Source organism: Canis lupus, chromosome 8, assembly GCF_003254725.2.
Source record: "Canis lupus dingo isolate Sandy chromosome 8, ASM325472v2, whole genome shotgun sequence".
NCBI lineage: Eukaryota > Metazoa > Chordata > Mammalia > Carnivora > Canidae > Canis > Canis lupus.
Window position 1 is genome coordinate 63,188,243 of NC_064250.1, and position 16,780 is coordinate 63,205,022.

The 16,780-nt window shown below is 56.2% G+C and overlaps 1 protein-coding gene and 1 long non-coding RNA gene across 4 annotated transcripts in view; one reads left to right on the forward strand and one right to left on the reverse strand.

Moving 5' to 3' along the window:
• Positions 1-7,860, reverse strand: part of ASB2 (ankyrin repeat and SOCS box containing 2) — a 43,559-nt gene extending 35,699 nt beyond the window's left edge. For 2 of the 3 annotated variants that reach the window (XM_025442654.3, XM_025442653.3), the window contains exon 1: positions 7,502-7,860. The gene's annotated coding sequence lies outside the window, so the exon portion shown is untranslated. Of the gene's footprint in view, positions 1-2,178; positions 2,301-7,501 lie in introns of all 3 variants that reach the window. The other variant, XM_035720133.2, reaches the window with a different exon arrangement.
• On the forward strand, positions 7,387-11,939 carry LOC112656992 (uncharacterized). The gene is made up of 3 exons (XR_007412522.1): positions 7,387-7,887; positions 9,728-9,961; positions 11,179-11,939. It is a non-coding gene; the product is annotated as an uncharacterized LOC112656992 (long non-coding RNA).
• The last annotated feature ends 4,841 nt before the right edge of the window (positions 11,940-16,780 follow it).

The following is a 16,780-nucleotide window of genomic DNA, read 5'->3' on the forward strand; positions in this document are numbered from 1 at the left end:
CCAGACTCAGCAGGCCCTGCCCCACGGGTCTGAGGGCATCCAGAGACTTTCCTGCTTGTCAGTCATTTCATGGCACGGCCCTGACAACAGCTCTAGAAGGTAGGATTGTTTTCTGTTGAATTGACATTAATTCTTCTACACCTCCGCTCCTTCTGAGAGGACCTGATGCCCCTATGTGATTGCTCCCATTTTACAGAGGAGGCAGTTAGGGTTCGAGGAGGGGAAGGGAAAGGTTTGCACATGGACAGAGAGCTGGAAAGCTGGGATTTGGAACCCCAGGGCTCCTTCTGGGAATTCCAGGAAAACAATCCAAGCAACTGGCCCACACCTGGGCTCTGAGCGGGCAGGGGTACCATTGCCATCCTCAGCCAGCCCGGCCACCTGGCCTTCACCTGTGCACTGAGTCCCCATTGAGTCCTACCCAGAGGAAGGTGCACACAGACAGGTGAGGGAGGGAGATGACCTTAGAGAGACCTTGAGGGAGAGGGTCTCTGCCTTGGAGAGGGCGAATTATCCCTCCCTGCTGTGAGACCAGGCATCTCTTGCTTTTCCCACTGAGATCCTCGGCCACTGAGGGTGAGGGTCCTTGGGTGAGTTGTGAATCTTTAGTTCCCACATGTGCAAAATGGAGACACCAGTAAGTAGAATCAAGGACTCAGGTGTGCCCAGGGTGAGCTCCAGGTCTGACCAGTTGTATGTGATACGAGGGGCCTCCCCATCACTGGGCCAGTACACTCACAGGCGGGCACACCTGCCAGGGACACAGGGGCCCAACTCTTGTGGAGGTGGCTGGGGCTGTCTGGTCACAGCCCAAGGGGCAGTTCTAAAGCAGCCTGTGGGGTCAGCTTGACCAAGTTCAAGTCCCAGCTTTGCGGGTTATTCACTCTGTGATCTGGAGAATCTCAGATTGTCCATCTATGAAATGGACATAGTGAGGTTGCCTTTGTCATGTCAGAGGGAGGGGCGGTATCCTGGGCGATGTCCTGTCCTTCCTTTGGCCTCAGTTCCCTCCTCTGCACGCTCTGCACGCTGCCCAGCTTGATTTCTGAGGCCTCTGCCTGGGGCTGGGCCACCTTCTAGGCCAGAGTCCTGGAGAGAGGCCAGCAGTCCCTAGGGACCCTTTAGGAGGCTGAATGGGATAAAAAAGAAAAATAGTCCTTTCCCAGAGAAAGCAGGAGGCCGGTGGCTGTGCCCAGGCAAGCAGGGGGCCTGCAGAGGGAGCAGAGTTCAAGGGCAGCCAGTCCAAGGCCCGCTTGGAATGGGGAGACCAGGGCCACCCCTAGGGCCTCTGGGGGCTCCACCCTTACCTCCTTTGCAGTGTCCCAAGCATTGACTCCAGTGAATCGTCCCCCCAGGGGGCCTCTGTAAAATGGGACAACAGTGACTGTGACAGTTCCTTGAGTTAGCTCGGGCGAAGCACACAGAGCAGTACTGGGTCTATCCAGAGTCAATGCTCCTTTAAGCTGGGCCTCAGTTTCTACATCTGTGAAATGGCCATAGGAAACATGGGCCCTTTGAGGGCTGTGCCGAGGATTAGCACTGGAAAAGTGGTCCTTCCTCCCCCTATTGCCTGGTTCCTTCCCTCCCCACGAGTCCTGGCCAGCTGACAGCCAGGGTCTGCCTGGAAGACGGCAGTGGGGCCAGGCTCCTGTGCATGGATGGGGTGGGGTCTCTAGGGCTCTCTGGGGGCTGTAGGGGGACGAGTGGCTCCCAGAATGTCTTATGGGAAAACTGATGGTGGGGGCATGGCTGGGAGGGCATGGAGGAGGCAAGGAGGAGAAGTGACGGCCATCCTCCGGCACACCGGGCTCCCCCTTAGCCAGGGACCTGGGTCGAGACAGTGAGCCTGGACGAGCCCCTTCCTGTCCTCAGGCTGTGTGTGGACGGAGCGCTGCTCATCTGCTTTCCCATCCCTCTTGCCTGTCACCTGGCTAGTCATTCTTCCAGATGCAGTTCCAGCATCTCCTCCACCAGGAAGCCTCCTTGATCTGATGTCTGAGGCCTGCTCTGGGCCTATCCCCCCCCCCACAGAATCCAGAAACTTCTAAGTTGCAGGACTGTGTCACAATCCGTGTCATGAGCCCAGGATACAACCCAAGGCCCCTTACACAGTAGATGTATATTAAATGCTGAATGAATGAATGAGTGAATGAGTGAGCAAATGAATGAATGTCAAACCTTGGAAGCACAGCTGTTATGGAGAAGATCACCATGCCGGGCAGGTGGTGTAGCTCTGGTGTCCCACTGGCTGGGTCTGACCCTGGCTCTGCCCCCTACCGGCTGTGCCTCACTTGGCGCATCTGTAAAATGGGGACGGGAAGATAACGCAGCCCGCGGGACTGTCGCCAGCTGAATGAGGTGACACATTCACAGTGGAGAACAGCCCTCGGCACGTGGCCAGTGGCCCATGACAGTCAGCTAATGTCATGCAACGGCTCTCAAGATACTGTGATTCTCTGCTCTGAGTTACCTCTGCTGGGACCATCCTTGGACCTCGCTCCCAGCCTCCCAGCCTCCCAGCCTCCCAGCCTCCCAGCCGGCGGTTTCCCAGGAGGCTCCCTCCTCACGGGTTTGGATTCCCCTACATTCTCCTCCGATTCTCCTACGTTCTCCTCCGTTTGAAAAGAGAGGCAGCAACAGCAAGCTGGCCTTCTCTTGCCGGCTGGGCTCAGGAGGTGAAGCCGTGGCTGGGGGTCCCCAGCCTGTCCTGGGGGGGTGCCCTGGGACCCCGCAGACCCCTCTGAGCAGGGGCCAGGAATGGGGTCAGCGCTGGGAGGGAAGGAGGGAGTGAAGGAGGGGGAGGGTGGGAGGGGTCTCCAGGTGTTCCCCAAAGCAGCCTGGGTGCAGGATGGCTTCTGCCCCCTAATGCCACACCTCTGCTCCCCGGGGCCTCCCTCCCCCTCCTCTCTTCCTGCTCACGCCTCCTGCTGTCCTAGGGGCTTGGAAGGAGTGACAACCCATCCGTGCACTGTCCTGGTCTGGATTAGTCCCGGGCTTGAATTATACGTGGGGGGGGCCGCCTACGAATGATAGTAGTGGGTGTTCAGTGACACTTAGTTCATTTACCAGCTCCAGGCATGCGGTAGGTGCCACGGAAGTACTCCAGGTAGGGTCCACGTGGGTCTCTCAGGTGTGGGAGGGGAGCGTGGACCATTCAGCTTAGCTCTTACATGATGCACTGCCGTTCGGACCCATCTATCACCATAGGTCCCAATGGGTGTTTGCCGAACACCACACACCGCCGCCTTCCCTCGTGAAGCATTTATGGTCTCACATGCGTTGTTAGTTTGAGGCACGAGACAAATCTTCGGTAGGGGTTTTGGTCTCATTCTACAGATGAGGAAACTGAGCCATACCAGGGGAGAACTGACAAGGAGGAGACTAGGGGCTGCCTCTCTGACTTGATCCCCGTCCTCACACCATGTAACCGACAGCAGAGTCCTGGGCTGGTTCTGTGGGTCTGAGGAAGGGCCCGAGTCCCACTGAAGGCTTGACCCTCCTCCTCGCAAAGTCCAGTACGTTTCTGTCAAAACTTCTCTCTCGGATCTGCCGTTCCCCCAGGCTGCAGAGGGGCCTTAGAAAATCTATGGAAACACGTCTAGCTGGAGGGCTCGTGGCTGTGAACCATTTAAAATGTTCTCTCCCCTTCCTGGGTCTTACTGTTTTAAGATCCCAACCATAAAAACGTCTGGCACTTGTGGTCTTTTTCCTGCACTGCACCATTTGACCCTCTCAGTACTGGCGGGGCTGGGGTAGGACTCTTCCCATTGTGCAGATGGAAAGACTGAGTTGCAATTGGCTTGGTGGGTTGAGAACGGGCCTTGGGCCTCTGCCCGTTTTCATCAGACCCTCTGATGAATATTCAGGACATATTCAGGGCAGTGGCCAGGGGTCACTTACTCCGGAGAAGAGGTGAGCAGCCTCGGGGAGATGGGGAGTGGAATCCAGACCACCTTGCTTGGGCCCCAGGGGGGCTCAGGTCAAAGCCCCAGGGTAGGTTTTTGCAGTGGGGCAGTGCTGGCAGGCCCGCAGCTGCTGGGAGTCTGGCCCTTTTGTTCAGGCTCTAAAGATTCGAAGAAGCCCCTCCCAGCTCTGCTAATCCCAGACCCTTTGATGCCTGCTTACAAGCTCTTGGCTTCCCTCAGGCCAGGACTTTCAGGCTTCCCAGGTTGGGCCAGGATTGCTGGAAGTTAGGGCAACTGCTCCAAGCAGCAGTCCTCAGCCACCCCCGACCCCCCAATACAGGCACTCTCCCCATTGTATGGAGGGGAACCTGAGGCCCCAGGGAAGTGTCTGGACTGGCTCAGGGTCACCTAGTTGGGAGGTGAGGACGGAGATTTGAACCTGTCCAAAGCTGGCTGTGCTCCCCCTCAGCCCATGCCCCCTGACTCTGCACATGGGATGGGTTGGGGGCACCTGGGACTGCATCTGTAGTGAAGGTGAGTTCCCCCTGCTGACCTGAATCTCTGAATCGTGCATCGCTCCAGGGACCCTGGCAGCGAGTCTCTAGGTAGTTGATGTGTTGGCATCACTGAAGGAGCCACCCAAAACAGGAGGAGAGAGGGTGAGGAGGAGGGAGGTAGGAAAAACAAGGGGAAAAAATCTTTCTTCTGTTTTTTGTTTTTTTTTTTTTTTAATGTGGAAAAACACTCTTTCCCAGGGAGACACGTCAATCCCACGCAGGCCCAAAGGTCTGCGATCTGAGGCAGTGCCTTGAGCAGCTGCTCCGAGAGGCATCAACAAATACTTCTATTTTATTGCTTTGGGCCCCAAGTGATTGAAACTCCAGGTCTGGGTGCCTCAGCCTCCCAAATGGAGGGTTCTCACCTCCTGCCCAGCCCGCCCCTCCACGCCCCTCCTGACCCTCTCTCCCTGTCCTTCCCCTGCTGTTAGCCAGGCCCATCAACGGGGCTTGGGGCTCAGCCACATACAGGTTGAGGTGCCGGATTCCAGGTCCCAGTTTCTGCCTAGGGCTTGCTGAATGCCAGGGGTCATCTGTGGGGGCAGCCTGGGGGATGCGTAAGGAGGGGCAGGGCGTCTGGTGCAGGTCTGAGCCTCCACTCCCTTCCCTGGGCACCAGGACAGGTGGGTTCTGGAAGCTCCAGCTCCAGGCTGCAAAGTGGGAAGGTTTAGCAGGACAGAAGAGTCCTTCCGGCCTGGCTCCTCTCACCTGGGCCCAACCTCAGGACTGGCTGGAAATCTCTGAATTGGGATCACACCAACAGCTTTCTCTTTTCTGTTTTTTCCCCCTGTCTCCTGCCTTGATTTCCATCTTTTTCTCCTCCCTCTTTTTCCAACCCTCTCCTTTGTGTCCCTTTCTTTAAAAAAATCAGGCAAATTAGGAGTCAGTTCACTTTTATATCAACACCACTTCTCCAGAACATTTCCCTCAGCTGCAGCACTTGTAAGGGCCTCACTGATATTCCCGGACATTAACTGATATTTGGACATTAATTAGTCCAAAGAAGGGGTTAAGGATAATAAGAAAAACCAGGCCTGTGACCACCACCTCCTCTGGGCAGCCTGACCCCCCTGCAGCTCAGACGTGGGAGGACATTGGGCGGGTCCAGAGATATTTTTGTGCCTCCTTTGGGAAAACTCTCTTGGATGGATCTAGCCTGTCCACAATATGCGGGGACCTTATGATACCCTGACTGTGCCAGGGACAGGTCTGTTTACTGCTGGGCTGGGCCCCAAGGGGGCCATGGCCTTGAGTGTGGACGCTGGAGGCCAAGAGGCCAGGATCTGATCCCCAACTCCCAACACCTCCTAGCTGTCTGGCTCCAGGCAAGACCCTGAACCTCTCAGAAACTCAGTTTTCACATCTGGAAAGTGGGAGTAACGATCACGGCTAACTCAGGATGCCCTTGAGAAGAGTCCACGAGAGCAACCGCCTGAAGCACGGGGCCAGTGCCTGCCTCACAGTCACTGCCCGATGAATGCTCACGGGGACTGATGGCCACGTTATGAATTGTAAGGTCCCCGGGGGCAGAGTATCCCAGGACTCACAGCCGGGTCTGTTTGTGCAAGAGTGGATGATGCAAACAAGAACAGCGCCAGGCGGGGGCCGCTGCCAGCTCCCGGGGGAGGCCGAGCTGTAAACAGGCCTGCCACCAGCTGTCGGGACCCATCCAACTGTTTTGGAAGTGACTGGAGCATCTGCCGCTGGCTGCTGGCTGTGCTCTGCCCCCGGCCTCCGCCGCAGAGGGCAGGGAGTGTGGTTGCTCTGCTGGCCCCAGCTGCCTCTGCCTGTGCCCTGGGGCTCTCTCCACCCCTGTCTCACACCCCAGCTTTCCCTTATGTGAGGAGAGCTGTGCTGTCCTTCCTGCACGGCGGGGGTGGGGGGTGGGGGTGGGATGGGGGGCTTGGCCTCCCCACGCCTCATGTCTCCATCCTTTGTCTGGTTCTCTTCCCCCACCCCCTTCCAGGCCATTCCCCTGGTTTCCGAGGAGCCACCTGAAGTCAGATCCCACCTGCACCCCCTTTGCTCAAAAACAATCCAAAATTGTTCCATCCTCTTGCCTGGCCTGGTGGGAGCTGCATCTCCCTCTGGCTTCCCTCCTCTCCCTGCCAGTTTTGCCCCCACTTCTCAGCCTCATGACCCTTTGTTATAGCCACTGTGCATTTTCCACTGTCACCCCAGATCCACCCTGACTTGCTGACTTTTGTCCAAGCTGCCCTTCCACCTGGAGGGCCCTTTCTCTGCCACTCCGCCTGGGGACATCCACCCAGCTTTTCAAAAGCTATCTCCTCCCTGGATATGTCCTCATGGACTCTCTGTCTCTCTGTCTCTCTGTCTCTGTCTCTCTCACACACACACACACACACGCATGCACACATGCACATGCACACACACGCACACATGCGCACAGGGGCTGGTCTCCCATCCGGGCCCTCCCGAAGCGCATTGTTACATAACATTGTCTCTCACTCTTTACATTGTGTCACAGTCTCTGCAGACTAATTTCCTCCCCTGAACCCCAAACAGTTGCAGGTACAGCTCACCACGCACCTGGCTGCTCTCGCCCCACAAAACTGTGCACGCAGACGCACTCCAGAAACGCCGCAGCACATTGATGCCCACGTGCATAAACCTAGCTCCCTATTCACCTGACCTAAGAGCCTTCCTGAAACTCACCTGTCCCCCTCAGATACTGCCCAAGGCCCACGGAACCCACAAGAGCTCCACTGCTAAACCCGTCCCGTTTCCATGTTTAGAAGTGCACAGCGGGTGATATTCTGAGGCGAGCGTCCTCCAGGAGAATGCATAAGTGCGTGCGTACCGGCTGATTCTCTGTCCCCCCCAGGTCCAAAGTGTCCCCCCAGCATGCTTCATAACCCAAGAGACAGGAGAGACAGAGAGAGAGAGAGAGAGAGAGAGAGAAAGGTGCAAGCAAGTAGTCTTGACGATAAGGAGTCACAGACAAGCAGTGCAGTGGTTAAGTCCCAGCCAAACAATCTTTCTCGAAGTCCGTGGAAGAAGGTTGAAAGCATGCATTACCTGTTAGGCTCTGAAACAGGGGCACACAGTTCAGGGGTACTAAAAAGGGTTTTCTTGAGGGTGTCTGAACTCAGAACATGCTCCCTGAGTTTTCCTTCTGCCCTGGCCCTGAGGCTCCTGGCTCCTCTGCCAGGCAGTTCTGAAATGCTTTCCTTTGAAGCAGGGAGTTTATTTCGGGCCCACCGCATGACCCGCGATGGCAAGCCAAACTATAAGATGTTGTGCATCTCGAATGTCCTGTTTGGAGATCGCCCGGGGGAGGCCGCCCGCCGCCCGCAGCCCCTCCACGGTGCGTCAATTAGGGACCTCGCGGCAGAGAGCATCTCGGAGCACGGCCCTCACGTGACGTCCTCATCCGTGATCCTTGACACGGAGGCCATATATGGGTATGTTTCTGGAACTCCCCGGGAGGGAGCGAGAGAGGAGAGAGATGGGAGGGAGAGAGACACAGAGAGGGGGAGGGAGGGTGGGCCGCCGGAGCTGGGAGCCCAGGAGACAGAGCGGGGGATGCTGGGGCGCAGGAGAAGCAGGGTGCGAAGAGGTGATGGAGAGGGAGAAGGAAGGGCAGAGGTGCAGGAGGGGCGGGCGTCGGGCATGCATGCGAGAGGAGAGAAGAGATCATGGGGGAAAAGAGGGCAGCAACGGGAGAGGGACCCTGGGATTATCCCGGGATGGAAAGGGGAGCGTGGGAACGCAGAGACAGAAGAGGGAGGCCAGGGGAAGGTGGGGGGGGGCAGGGAGGCAGGGGATGGACAGGAGGAGAGGGAAGGAGCCAGAGGGGAGCGTGTCTGGGTTGAGGGTAAGCAGCTTGGGCAGACCCCGGCTGAGTGTGCCCCCCCCCCCCCAGAGCCTGCTTGGAGGTTCAGGGATGCCAGGGATGCCAGGGTGGGGCTGCGCTGCAAAAGGCAAGGCGACAGATAAGCAGACAGACAAACCAGCACGTGCACAAGCCCTGGCAGCCGCACCGGCGGAGGGAAGCCTTCCTCCAGGGCCAGGGAAGAAAGCCCCTGTTTCCGGAATAGATCGAATGGCACAAAATGTCACCATGGGGCACAGACAACACCCGCAGACACACTCACTGGGCATCCAGGATGCTCCTGGCACGCTGCCAGACACTTGCAGCCCCACAGGCTGGGGTGAGGGAGGGGGCTGGGAATGCCACCTGGTCTGTTCTTCCAAATGGAAAATAATTTCCATTTTAAAAGCCCATTCCCCATGGAGGGTATTGGGTTTATGATCCCATAGCGTGATTTCTTATCAAGTCCAACTCGGGAGAGCCTCGGGATGCCTTTACAGCCTCTTGGAATATTCCACCTAGAAATAAATCTCAGTGAAGGCAGGGTACCCTGGGTTCTGGTGGAGGTTCTGGACGTCTGACCTGGTGCTGGGGACTGGAGGACACGATCAGTCCCGAGCTGTCTCGGGAGAGAGTTACTTGCTCTGGCACCTGCCAACTTATGCATCATCCCAGCTGCCCCACCCCCCAGGCTGCTGAGGTTGGTGGCCCCTCAAGGTTAGCTCATGCTCAGCCCCTGCCAGACCCCTGTGCCATGGTGAGGGTGTGAGAGAAGGGCAATGAGGGGCCACCCAGTTCTTTCTACCATTTGGGGATTTTCCTCGGCAGCTAGAGGTTCCAGTGGATCCCGTGGAGTGCATCCCTGTGGTCCTGCTGTTTCATGGGCTCCCCGCCGGGGGTGGGGCACAGGTCCCTCTGCTCTCTATCCAGACCCCCTCTCCAGACTTGGCCTGGGAGGGGTGGGCAGTGGGCAGGCACAGCATCCCTTCTCAGGTGGCCCCTTGCCTTACCTCTCCCTCCCAATCCAGACAAACCTCTTATGGTCGAGAGAGCTAGAGAAACTCACAGTCCAAATCCCGTTGCCTTATGCCTTCAATCAGTTTTTGAACATCAAGAGCCTAAATTGTGGGTAGAGAGTCACAGGGAATAGAAAGTGCATTGGGTGTGGCCAGCAGGGGCAGGGGCTGGCCAGGCACGCTTCCACGAATAAATGGCATCACTGCTCGGTGGGGGGATGGGGTAACTGGGTGACGGGCATTAAGGAGGGCACGTGATGTGATGAGCACTGGGTGCTGAAAGCAATGGATGAATCACTGACCTCTACCTCTGAAACTAATGATACACTAGAGGTTAACTAATCAAATTTAAATAAAAATACATTCTTAAAAAAATGGCATCATTTTTCTGTACCCACACAACCTTCCTGGCAGGTGCTGTCATCACCCCCATTTCACAGATGCGGAGACTGAGGCTCAGGGGGTTGGGGAACTTGTCCGTAATCTCATGATGTATAAGAGACGGTTTAGGTCTGAACCGCAACTGCCTAATACAGAAAGCGGTGCCTTTAGCCACAGCCACCCACCGCCCCCGGCCACCCTGCCCCGTGTAACGGGGAATCCGCATGTTGGAGCAGAACAAGGAACTAACTCCACAACGTTACGGAGGTAGGTTGGTGAACATTTGCTTTTACCCTGATCCTGACTCATCCCAGCTGAGAGGCTTGATGCTGTGGTCAAAGTCCACAAAGCCCAAGCCAAAGGCAGGTTGGCCTGTCTGTTGACACCACAGGCTGCTTCTCTGCGGAACAAACAGCCTGGGCTGACGCGACAGCTCCTGCCTGGAGCTGCGTAGTGGAATCCTATTAAACCTGCATCTGCTGGAGTCTACCCTGGAGATTCTTTACTACTATTATTATTATTTTCATTTTTTAGAGAGGAGACAGAGAGAGTGGGGGGAGGGACGGAGAGGGGAGAGAGAGAGAATCTTAAGCAGACTCCCTCTGAGTGCAGAGCCTGGCACGGGGTTCAATCCCACGACCCTGAGATCGTGACCTGAACCGAAATCAAGACTCAGATACTTAACGGGCTGAGCCACCCAGGCGCCCCTCTACCCCAGACATTCTTATGAATTCATCTGAGTCAAGGCCTGAACACTACTGATTTCTTAAAACTTTTTATTAGAGCATTACATACACAGAAAAAGTGTACCTATGTGTACAGCTCAGTCGAATTTTGCAAACGGAACACACACACACACACACGGCCTATCCCTTCCAGGCTTCTCTCCTTGTTTATTTTAATCTGAATTCCCATAAATAGAGGTATGTGTACGTGTGTATGCTCGCGGGCATGCACACACGTGTGCGTATACATGTGATGGGGAGGCCGCTCATAGAGCCCTACACCTAGCAGGGCCCAGAGAGGACGCCAATGCCAGCACATTTCCCTATGACAATGACACCTCTTCCAGGAAGGAGAGAAAGAGAGAGTGGGGAGAGGAGGAGTCAGCTAAGTAGAGAGGAGGGAGCTGAGATGTGGGTCAGTGCCAAGTCCTGGGACAGCTCTGACCCAGCGATGGAATATCACCTGCTAAAATAAACACCCCCGTGGCCTTGGCATCCTGGACCTCTGCCCTGGCTGCCTCTTGATATTAGTTTATTTTGGTTTCAAGAGATGAGGAACAGACAAGAGTCCAGTTCTCAACCTGGACAGCATCCTAAATGGGAGGGGTGGACAAAGGGCAGAGAGCGGTGGGGGGGGGTGAGGTGGGGGGGCCCACGGAGGCCAAGTCCCGGGAGGGAAGAAGGCAGATCTATGGAAAGGGAAGGAAGGGACCAAGGAGAACGCAGAGCCACATCCAACTTCTCTTCCTTTCTTTAAAGTGGGCACCGTGTCCTCTGATGTGTGGCAGGTTGTACTTTCCTCTGGACCAATCCGGATCCCCTCACCCTCCCAGGTACATGGGCTCCAGGGAGAGAAGACAGGCCACCTTCCCATTTCTAAAGAGTGGCGTCGGGACAGAGCCCTTACCCCTCAGGAGAAAGGGGCAGGCCAGCCTCATGCCCTATCAACACCCTACACATAGGGGTGACACCCACTAGGATGAGGGCCCCGAGGGACCAGTCAGCGGCTGCCTGGTTCAGCCCTATTCTCTCCAATGCCCCAAATGCATGTAAGGGGAGGAATCGTGGGATCTTACAAGGGTTCCCATCAAAACGAGCGGATCTGTGGTACAAGTCCAGGCCTGGGACACGGTGCTCCTGAAGCCGGCTGGGGCCTACCTGAGTCACAACTGATCCTTCACACGAGAGTGGTCAGGACAGAAAGAAACGGCAGGACCATGGGCTCAGCCAGCCTCACCGCTCCCTGCTCTAAACCCCTCGTGCAAACCAGCGACCATCCCCAGCTGGCGGCGCTGAGCTACTCCTGCTCCGAAGTGCAGAGTAAGGGGATCCCTGGGTGGCTCAGTGGTTTACCACTGCCTTCGGCCCAGGGCGTGATCCTGGAGTCCCGGGATCGAGTCCCATATCAGGCTCCCTGCATGGAGCCTGCTTCTCCTTCTGCCTGTGTCTCTGCCTCTCTCTCTCTCTCTCTCTTTCTGTGTGTGTGTGTGTCTAATAAATAAATAAATAGAATCTTTAAAAAAAAAGAAGTGCAGAGTAAGGCCATCTTGCACCCTCCTGGCTTTCAGCTCCTGGGAAAGACCCATCGGCTGCAGAAACCCCGGAGTCCAGGACCATCGAGGTGAGGGTTCTGACTTTCTCCAGTGGATGTCTTGACCCCCAGAGGGTGTCCCGGGCCTGGTAGGAGAGGGTCGGTCCCAAATGGCTGGGATCTGCTTGGCCAACCTTGTGCAGATGGTATCTTCCTTGTTGGGAGATGCCACCCACATGCAATCCCAGTTAGCACCACACCATCCTGTCTCTAGCATGGGAACCAGTACCAGATAATCCCCGCCTATTCCTCACCTGCTGCGGGATCCTGGCCACAGCCCCACACCTCACTGAATCTGTTTCATCTTCTGAGAAAAATGAGAGAGATGACTCCACTTTCCAATGGCTATTAGGGGGTGAGATGAGATCCGGGGCTCAAAGAGCTCACCTGGGGCTCAGGACTCAGGAGATGATGAGTCCTTAGGACTTCTTCCTCTGTACCTGCTACCTGCAGGGGGCTGTGTGGGAGGCGAGGGCATCTCCCATGGCCAGATGAGCTCAGGCAGCCGGTGGGCCTCATTGGGCTGACCCATCCCAGAGGCTGCTGGCCCTATTAGCTGGTCAGGTCACGTGGCCCCCTCCAGAGCCTGGTCTCACTGGGCCTGAGTCGCCCTTGGGAACTCAGAAACAAAGGTAAACCCGAGTGAGCTGCTGGGAGCAGGTGTTTTGTGAACATCACTGTATCCATAGCAGGGCTGGGAGCTTCCTATCGCCCTTTGGTAGGAGAGAAAGGACTCTCCCAAACGAGACCAGCACGCAGACCCTACCACCCATCCTCCTTCCCAGGGATGAGCCACTGGCTGTGTTGGGCGTCATATGCCCTGCTGGCCGCAGCAGCTCCTGGCTGCCCCCTCATCATCTGGCCAGAGCTGAGGCCAGATCTCAGACCCATTCCTTCTATAACTGCAGTGAAGAGGGTAAGGCAAATGCCTCTCAAATGCAGTCCCTGCTGCCGCCACTCTGGAGGCAGAGCTCACGGGGAGTGCGGTGGCTGCTGCACACATGCAGCTGTTACTGATTTGGCTGCTGAAGGGCAGTGGCCTGCTCCCAGGCATCGGTTTCACCCCGGCCCTGCTCCCTGGGGAATCCAAAGTGGCCAGTGATGTGACATTACAGGGGTGTCAGCCAGCCCCGCTGCTCTGGGGATGTTCCTGGGTTTGCTGTGAGGAGGAGGGCAGGGCTGGTGGGTGTGACGGGTGTGAGCTGGTGGGCAGGGGGTGGACCTGGTGTCCCGCTGCACGGCTGCCCCTGAGGGAAGAGCCAGCATCCCACTGTCACAGGTGGGGGCTCAGAACCCTCCTGGGACTTACCCAAACTCGGTGACGGTGACACCTCCACCTGCTGGCCCCTGTCCCACACAGAACTGAAAGAGAAGAGCAAAGAATGTTGGAACAGGAAGGTCCTAGAAGTTCCTCTGCTCCAGCACCCTTTTCCTGAGGCTAGGAAACCAGAGCTGGAGAGCCATAGGAGCTGCCAAGGCTTTGAGGAGACCACAGCTTCCAGAAACCCACTCCCGGCTTCCGCACACCTCCCTCCCAAGCTGACAGTGGGATCTTAGCGGTTGACGGTCACGTTGTGCTGCAGACACTAGCACCCAAGTTGTTGGGCAAATGGGCAGGAACCCGGCCACAGCAGAGGGAGACGAGCCCGGAAGGCAGGCTGGGCCTCCTCATGAGCACATTTAAGCTGCCTGCTGCCCCCTGGAGAATCCCAGAAATGCTCGGGTAGGAGGATGTGGTTTATAATAGACCACAAGCCCCAGTGAACAGCCAGTGGCTTCAAGCACGGGCAGTCTGGGTGTCTGTGTCATTGCGCCTTGTTGTTCCCACTCCAAGGGGTCAGGCTGGGGCCACTCCCAGCACAGAACCACTTGTAAGGTGACTGCCCTAGATCTCCCGGCAGAGCCCAGTGGCCGAGATCCAGACTCTGAAGTCGTCCGCCAGCTCCACCCTTGCTGGCTGTGTGGCCTTGGACAGCTTACTTAAGCTCTCTGCGCCTTGGCTTCCTGATTTATAAAATGAAGGAAAAATGACGGTACAGATATCTTTTTCTTTTTCTTTTTTTACGATTTTATTTATTTATTCATGAGAGACACAAACAGAGAGAGAGAGAGAGAGAGAGGCAGAGACACAGGCAGAGGGAGAAGCAGGCTCCATGCCGGGAGCCTGACGTGGGACTCGATCCTGGGTCTCCAGGATCATGCCCTGGGCCGAAAGCAGATGTTCAACCACTGAGCCACCCAGGTGCCCTTCAGTACCCAAATCTCATAAGAAAGTATATCTTTCTTAGAAGAAGACTTATAAATGTTAGTGGTTGTTATTAATTTAAACTTCCTTGTAGAGACAGAGGGGATGGCGGTTGGCTGGAAACAGTGCTTCCTAACTGGGGACAATTTCCTCCCAGGGGACATTTGCTAATTCTTGGAGACATTTTTGGTAGCCACAGTTGAAGGGGCATTGCTACTGGCATCTAGCAGGTAGAGGCCAGGGATGCTTCTAAACATCCTACAAAGCATAAACATTCAAACAAAGAAACAAGCACCCTACACAGAACAGTCACCCCAATGTAGAGTTAACAGTCCAAATGTCCAGGACGCCTGGGTGGCTCGGTGGCTGAGCGTCTGCCTTTAGCTCAGGGCTTGATCCTGGAGTCCTGGGATGGAGTCCTACTCCTACATTGGACTCCCCCCAGGGAGCCTGCTTCTCCCTCTGCCTGGGTCTCTGCCTCTCTCTGTGTGTTTCTCATGAATAAATAAATAAAATCTTAAAAAAAAAAAAAAACAGTCCAAATGTCCGCGGAGCTGTGATGGAGAAAGCCTGATGGAAAAAAAGCCAGTGGGTCTGCACTGAGCAGATGAGGGGAAGAGGCAGGGGGCCCCCCTTCGTTCCTGGGGGTGGCTTTGGATTTCAGGAATAGCTGCCATCAAGAGGGTCGGGGGCTTGGATTTCAAATGCCTTTGACTGTTATGGGAATGGTGCATTAAACGGGCTCGTAAACCAGCCCTGAAGATCACCAGCAGAGGGAAATGCAGTTGCAGCTTGAGTAAAGCAAAAGGAACAGCCCTGGTGATCATGATGAGGTTGGAGTTTCTCCATTTAGCAGGAAAGGGGGAACCCTAGGTGGGTCTCAGCTCTGCCAGCCAGACTCCTGCTGGCGGCTGGTGCCAGCAGACACACGCACGCAGGTGTGCCAACGATGCTCAGCTCACAGGCATGCTACACCCACAGAGCTCACATTCTTTAAGTGAAGAAAAGAGGTGTGCTTAATCCACCCGCTGGCACCACAGTTGGTAAATGAACTAGTCCTGTAAAAATATTAATTAACTGTTGAACTCTCCTGTTTTCTAAAAATACGGTCCATATCTTTGTTGGTGTGTGTGCGTGTGTATGTGTGGGGCGAGAGGCACCCGACACAGTGAAAAGAGCTCAGACCTAGCCACCAGCATGCTGGGCTTGGCTCTTCTGGAAAGTTCTGCGTGACCCTACACAAATCGTTCCCCTCTCTGGAACCCTAATGGGAGAAAAGGTGCTGTTAAGCTACAGGCCCCTCCCAACTCTGGACGGTCTGTGAAACCAGAATGGGCAGCGACAAGTCGGTGCACCCATGTTATCTTTGTTCTCTGGGATCAAGATTTCTACTTGTCACTTGGAATTCAAATCAAGCCTACATTCGGATTTTCAAAACAGGAATAAAAACCGGGATAAGAATGATTTTGGAAGGTCTCTGAGTCCTGGGATTCCTCTCGTCGCACGTAATTTCCAATGACGGCTGTTGGCCGGAGTTTAGTTAATGTGTTTGCTGCTGGTCTTTGCACAAAGGCACATTCCCACTCATGCACACTCACGGTGTTGGACGTGACCTCGCCCCCAGATCCCCTGGGGACCCCTGGCTTGAGCAGACCCTGGGAAGGAGGGTGTGAGTTGTCGCACACCCTGGTTGGGGGGTGACCGTCCCCATTTCACAGCTAAGTAGGTGGAGGCTCAGAGACTTTAAGACACATTCCCACAGTCACTCAGTACAGGGTTCAGATTTTCAAAATTCCTCTCTCTCTCTCTCTCTCCCTTTGTCCCCTACTTCCTGGTTTCCCTGGCACCCCTGATGCCGGCCAGCATCGGCCCCAAACTGCACTGTCATAGCTCCTGGCCTGGCCCCTGCAGAGCGTGTGACCAGGCACACCCCACGGCCGCCGGGGTGGGGGCGGCCTCAGCTACAGGGCACCGCCAGCGCTGGCCGCCTGGGCCCGGAGCCGACTTCTCTGTTGACGCAGGGCCTGCTCTGTGGCCCCTGCAGGCGGCCAGCTGGCCCTTCCCTCGGGGCCCCTGGGCCTATATTTAACGGCAGAGCCTGGCCCGACAGGATCGGGTGTCTTGTGCTTTGCGCCCCAGCAGAGAATCTTCTGCGGGCTACGGTGCCCACGGCCGGCCGGGCTCCTCTGGCCGGCTCCCCCTGGGAGAAAGGCAGATCCCGAAGGATCTAAACAGGCCCCAGTTCATGCCTGTTGCTCGGTTGTCTTGATGGGGCCTCTGAGGCCCCAGTGACCAGCCTCGCACACCTTCCTCGGCCGCTCTCCTCGCTCGATGCCCTCAGCCTCGCCCCACCTGTCGGCACACTCGGGCCCCTGGACCCTCTCGGATTGAACGCCCGTTCGCTGGGGGCAGAGCAGGAGTGCGGGCGATGCGGGTGGTGCTCTGGAGGCCCCGCTGAGCGTCATGCACACGAGGCAGCCGATTTCCCCTTCTCCCAGCAGGCCCTTCTCACTTGTCCCTTGGGA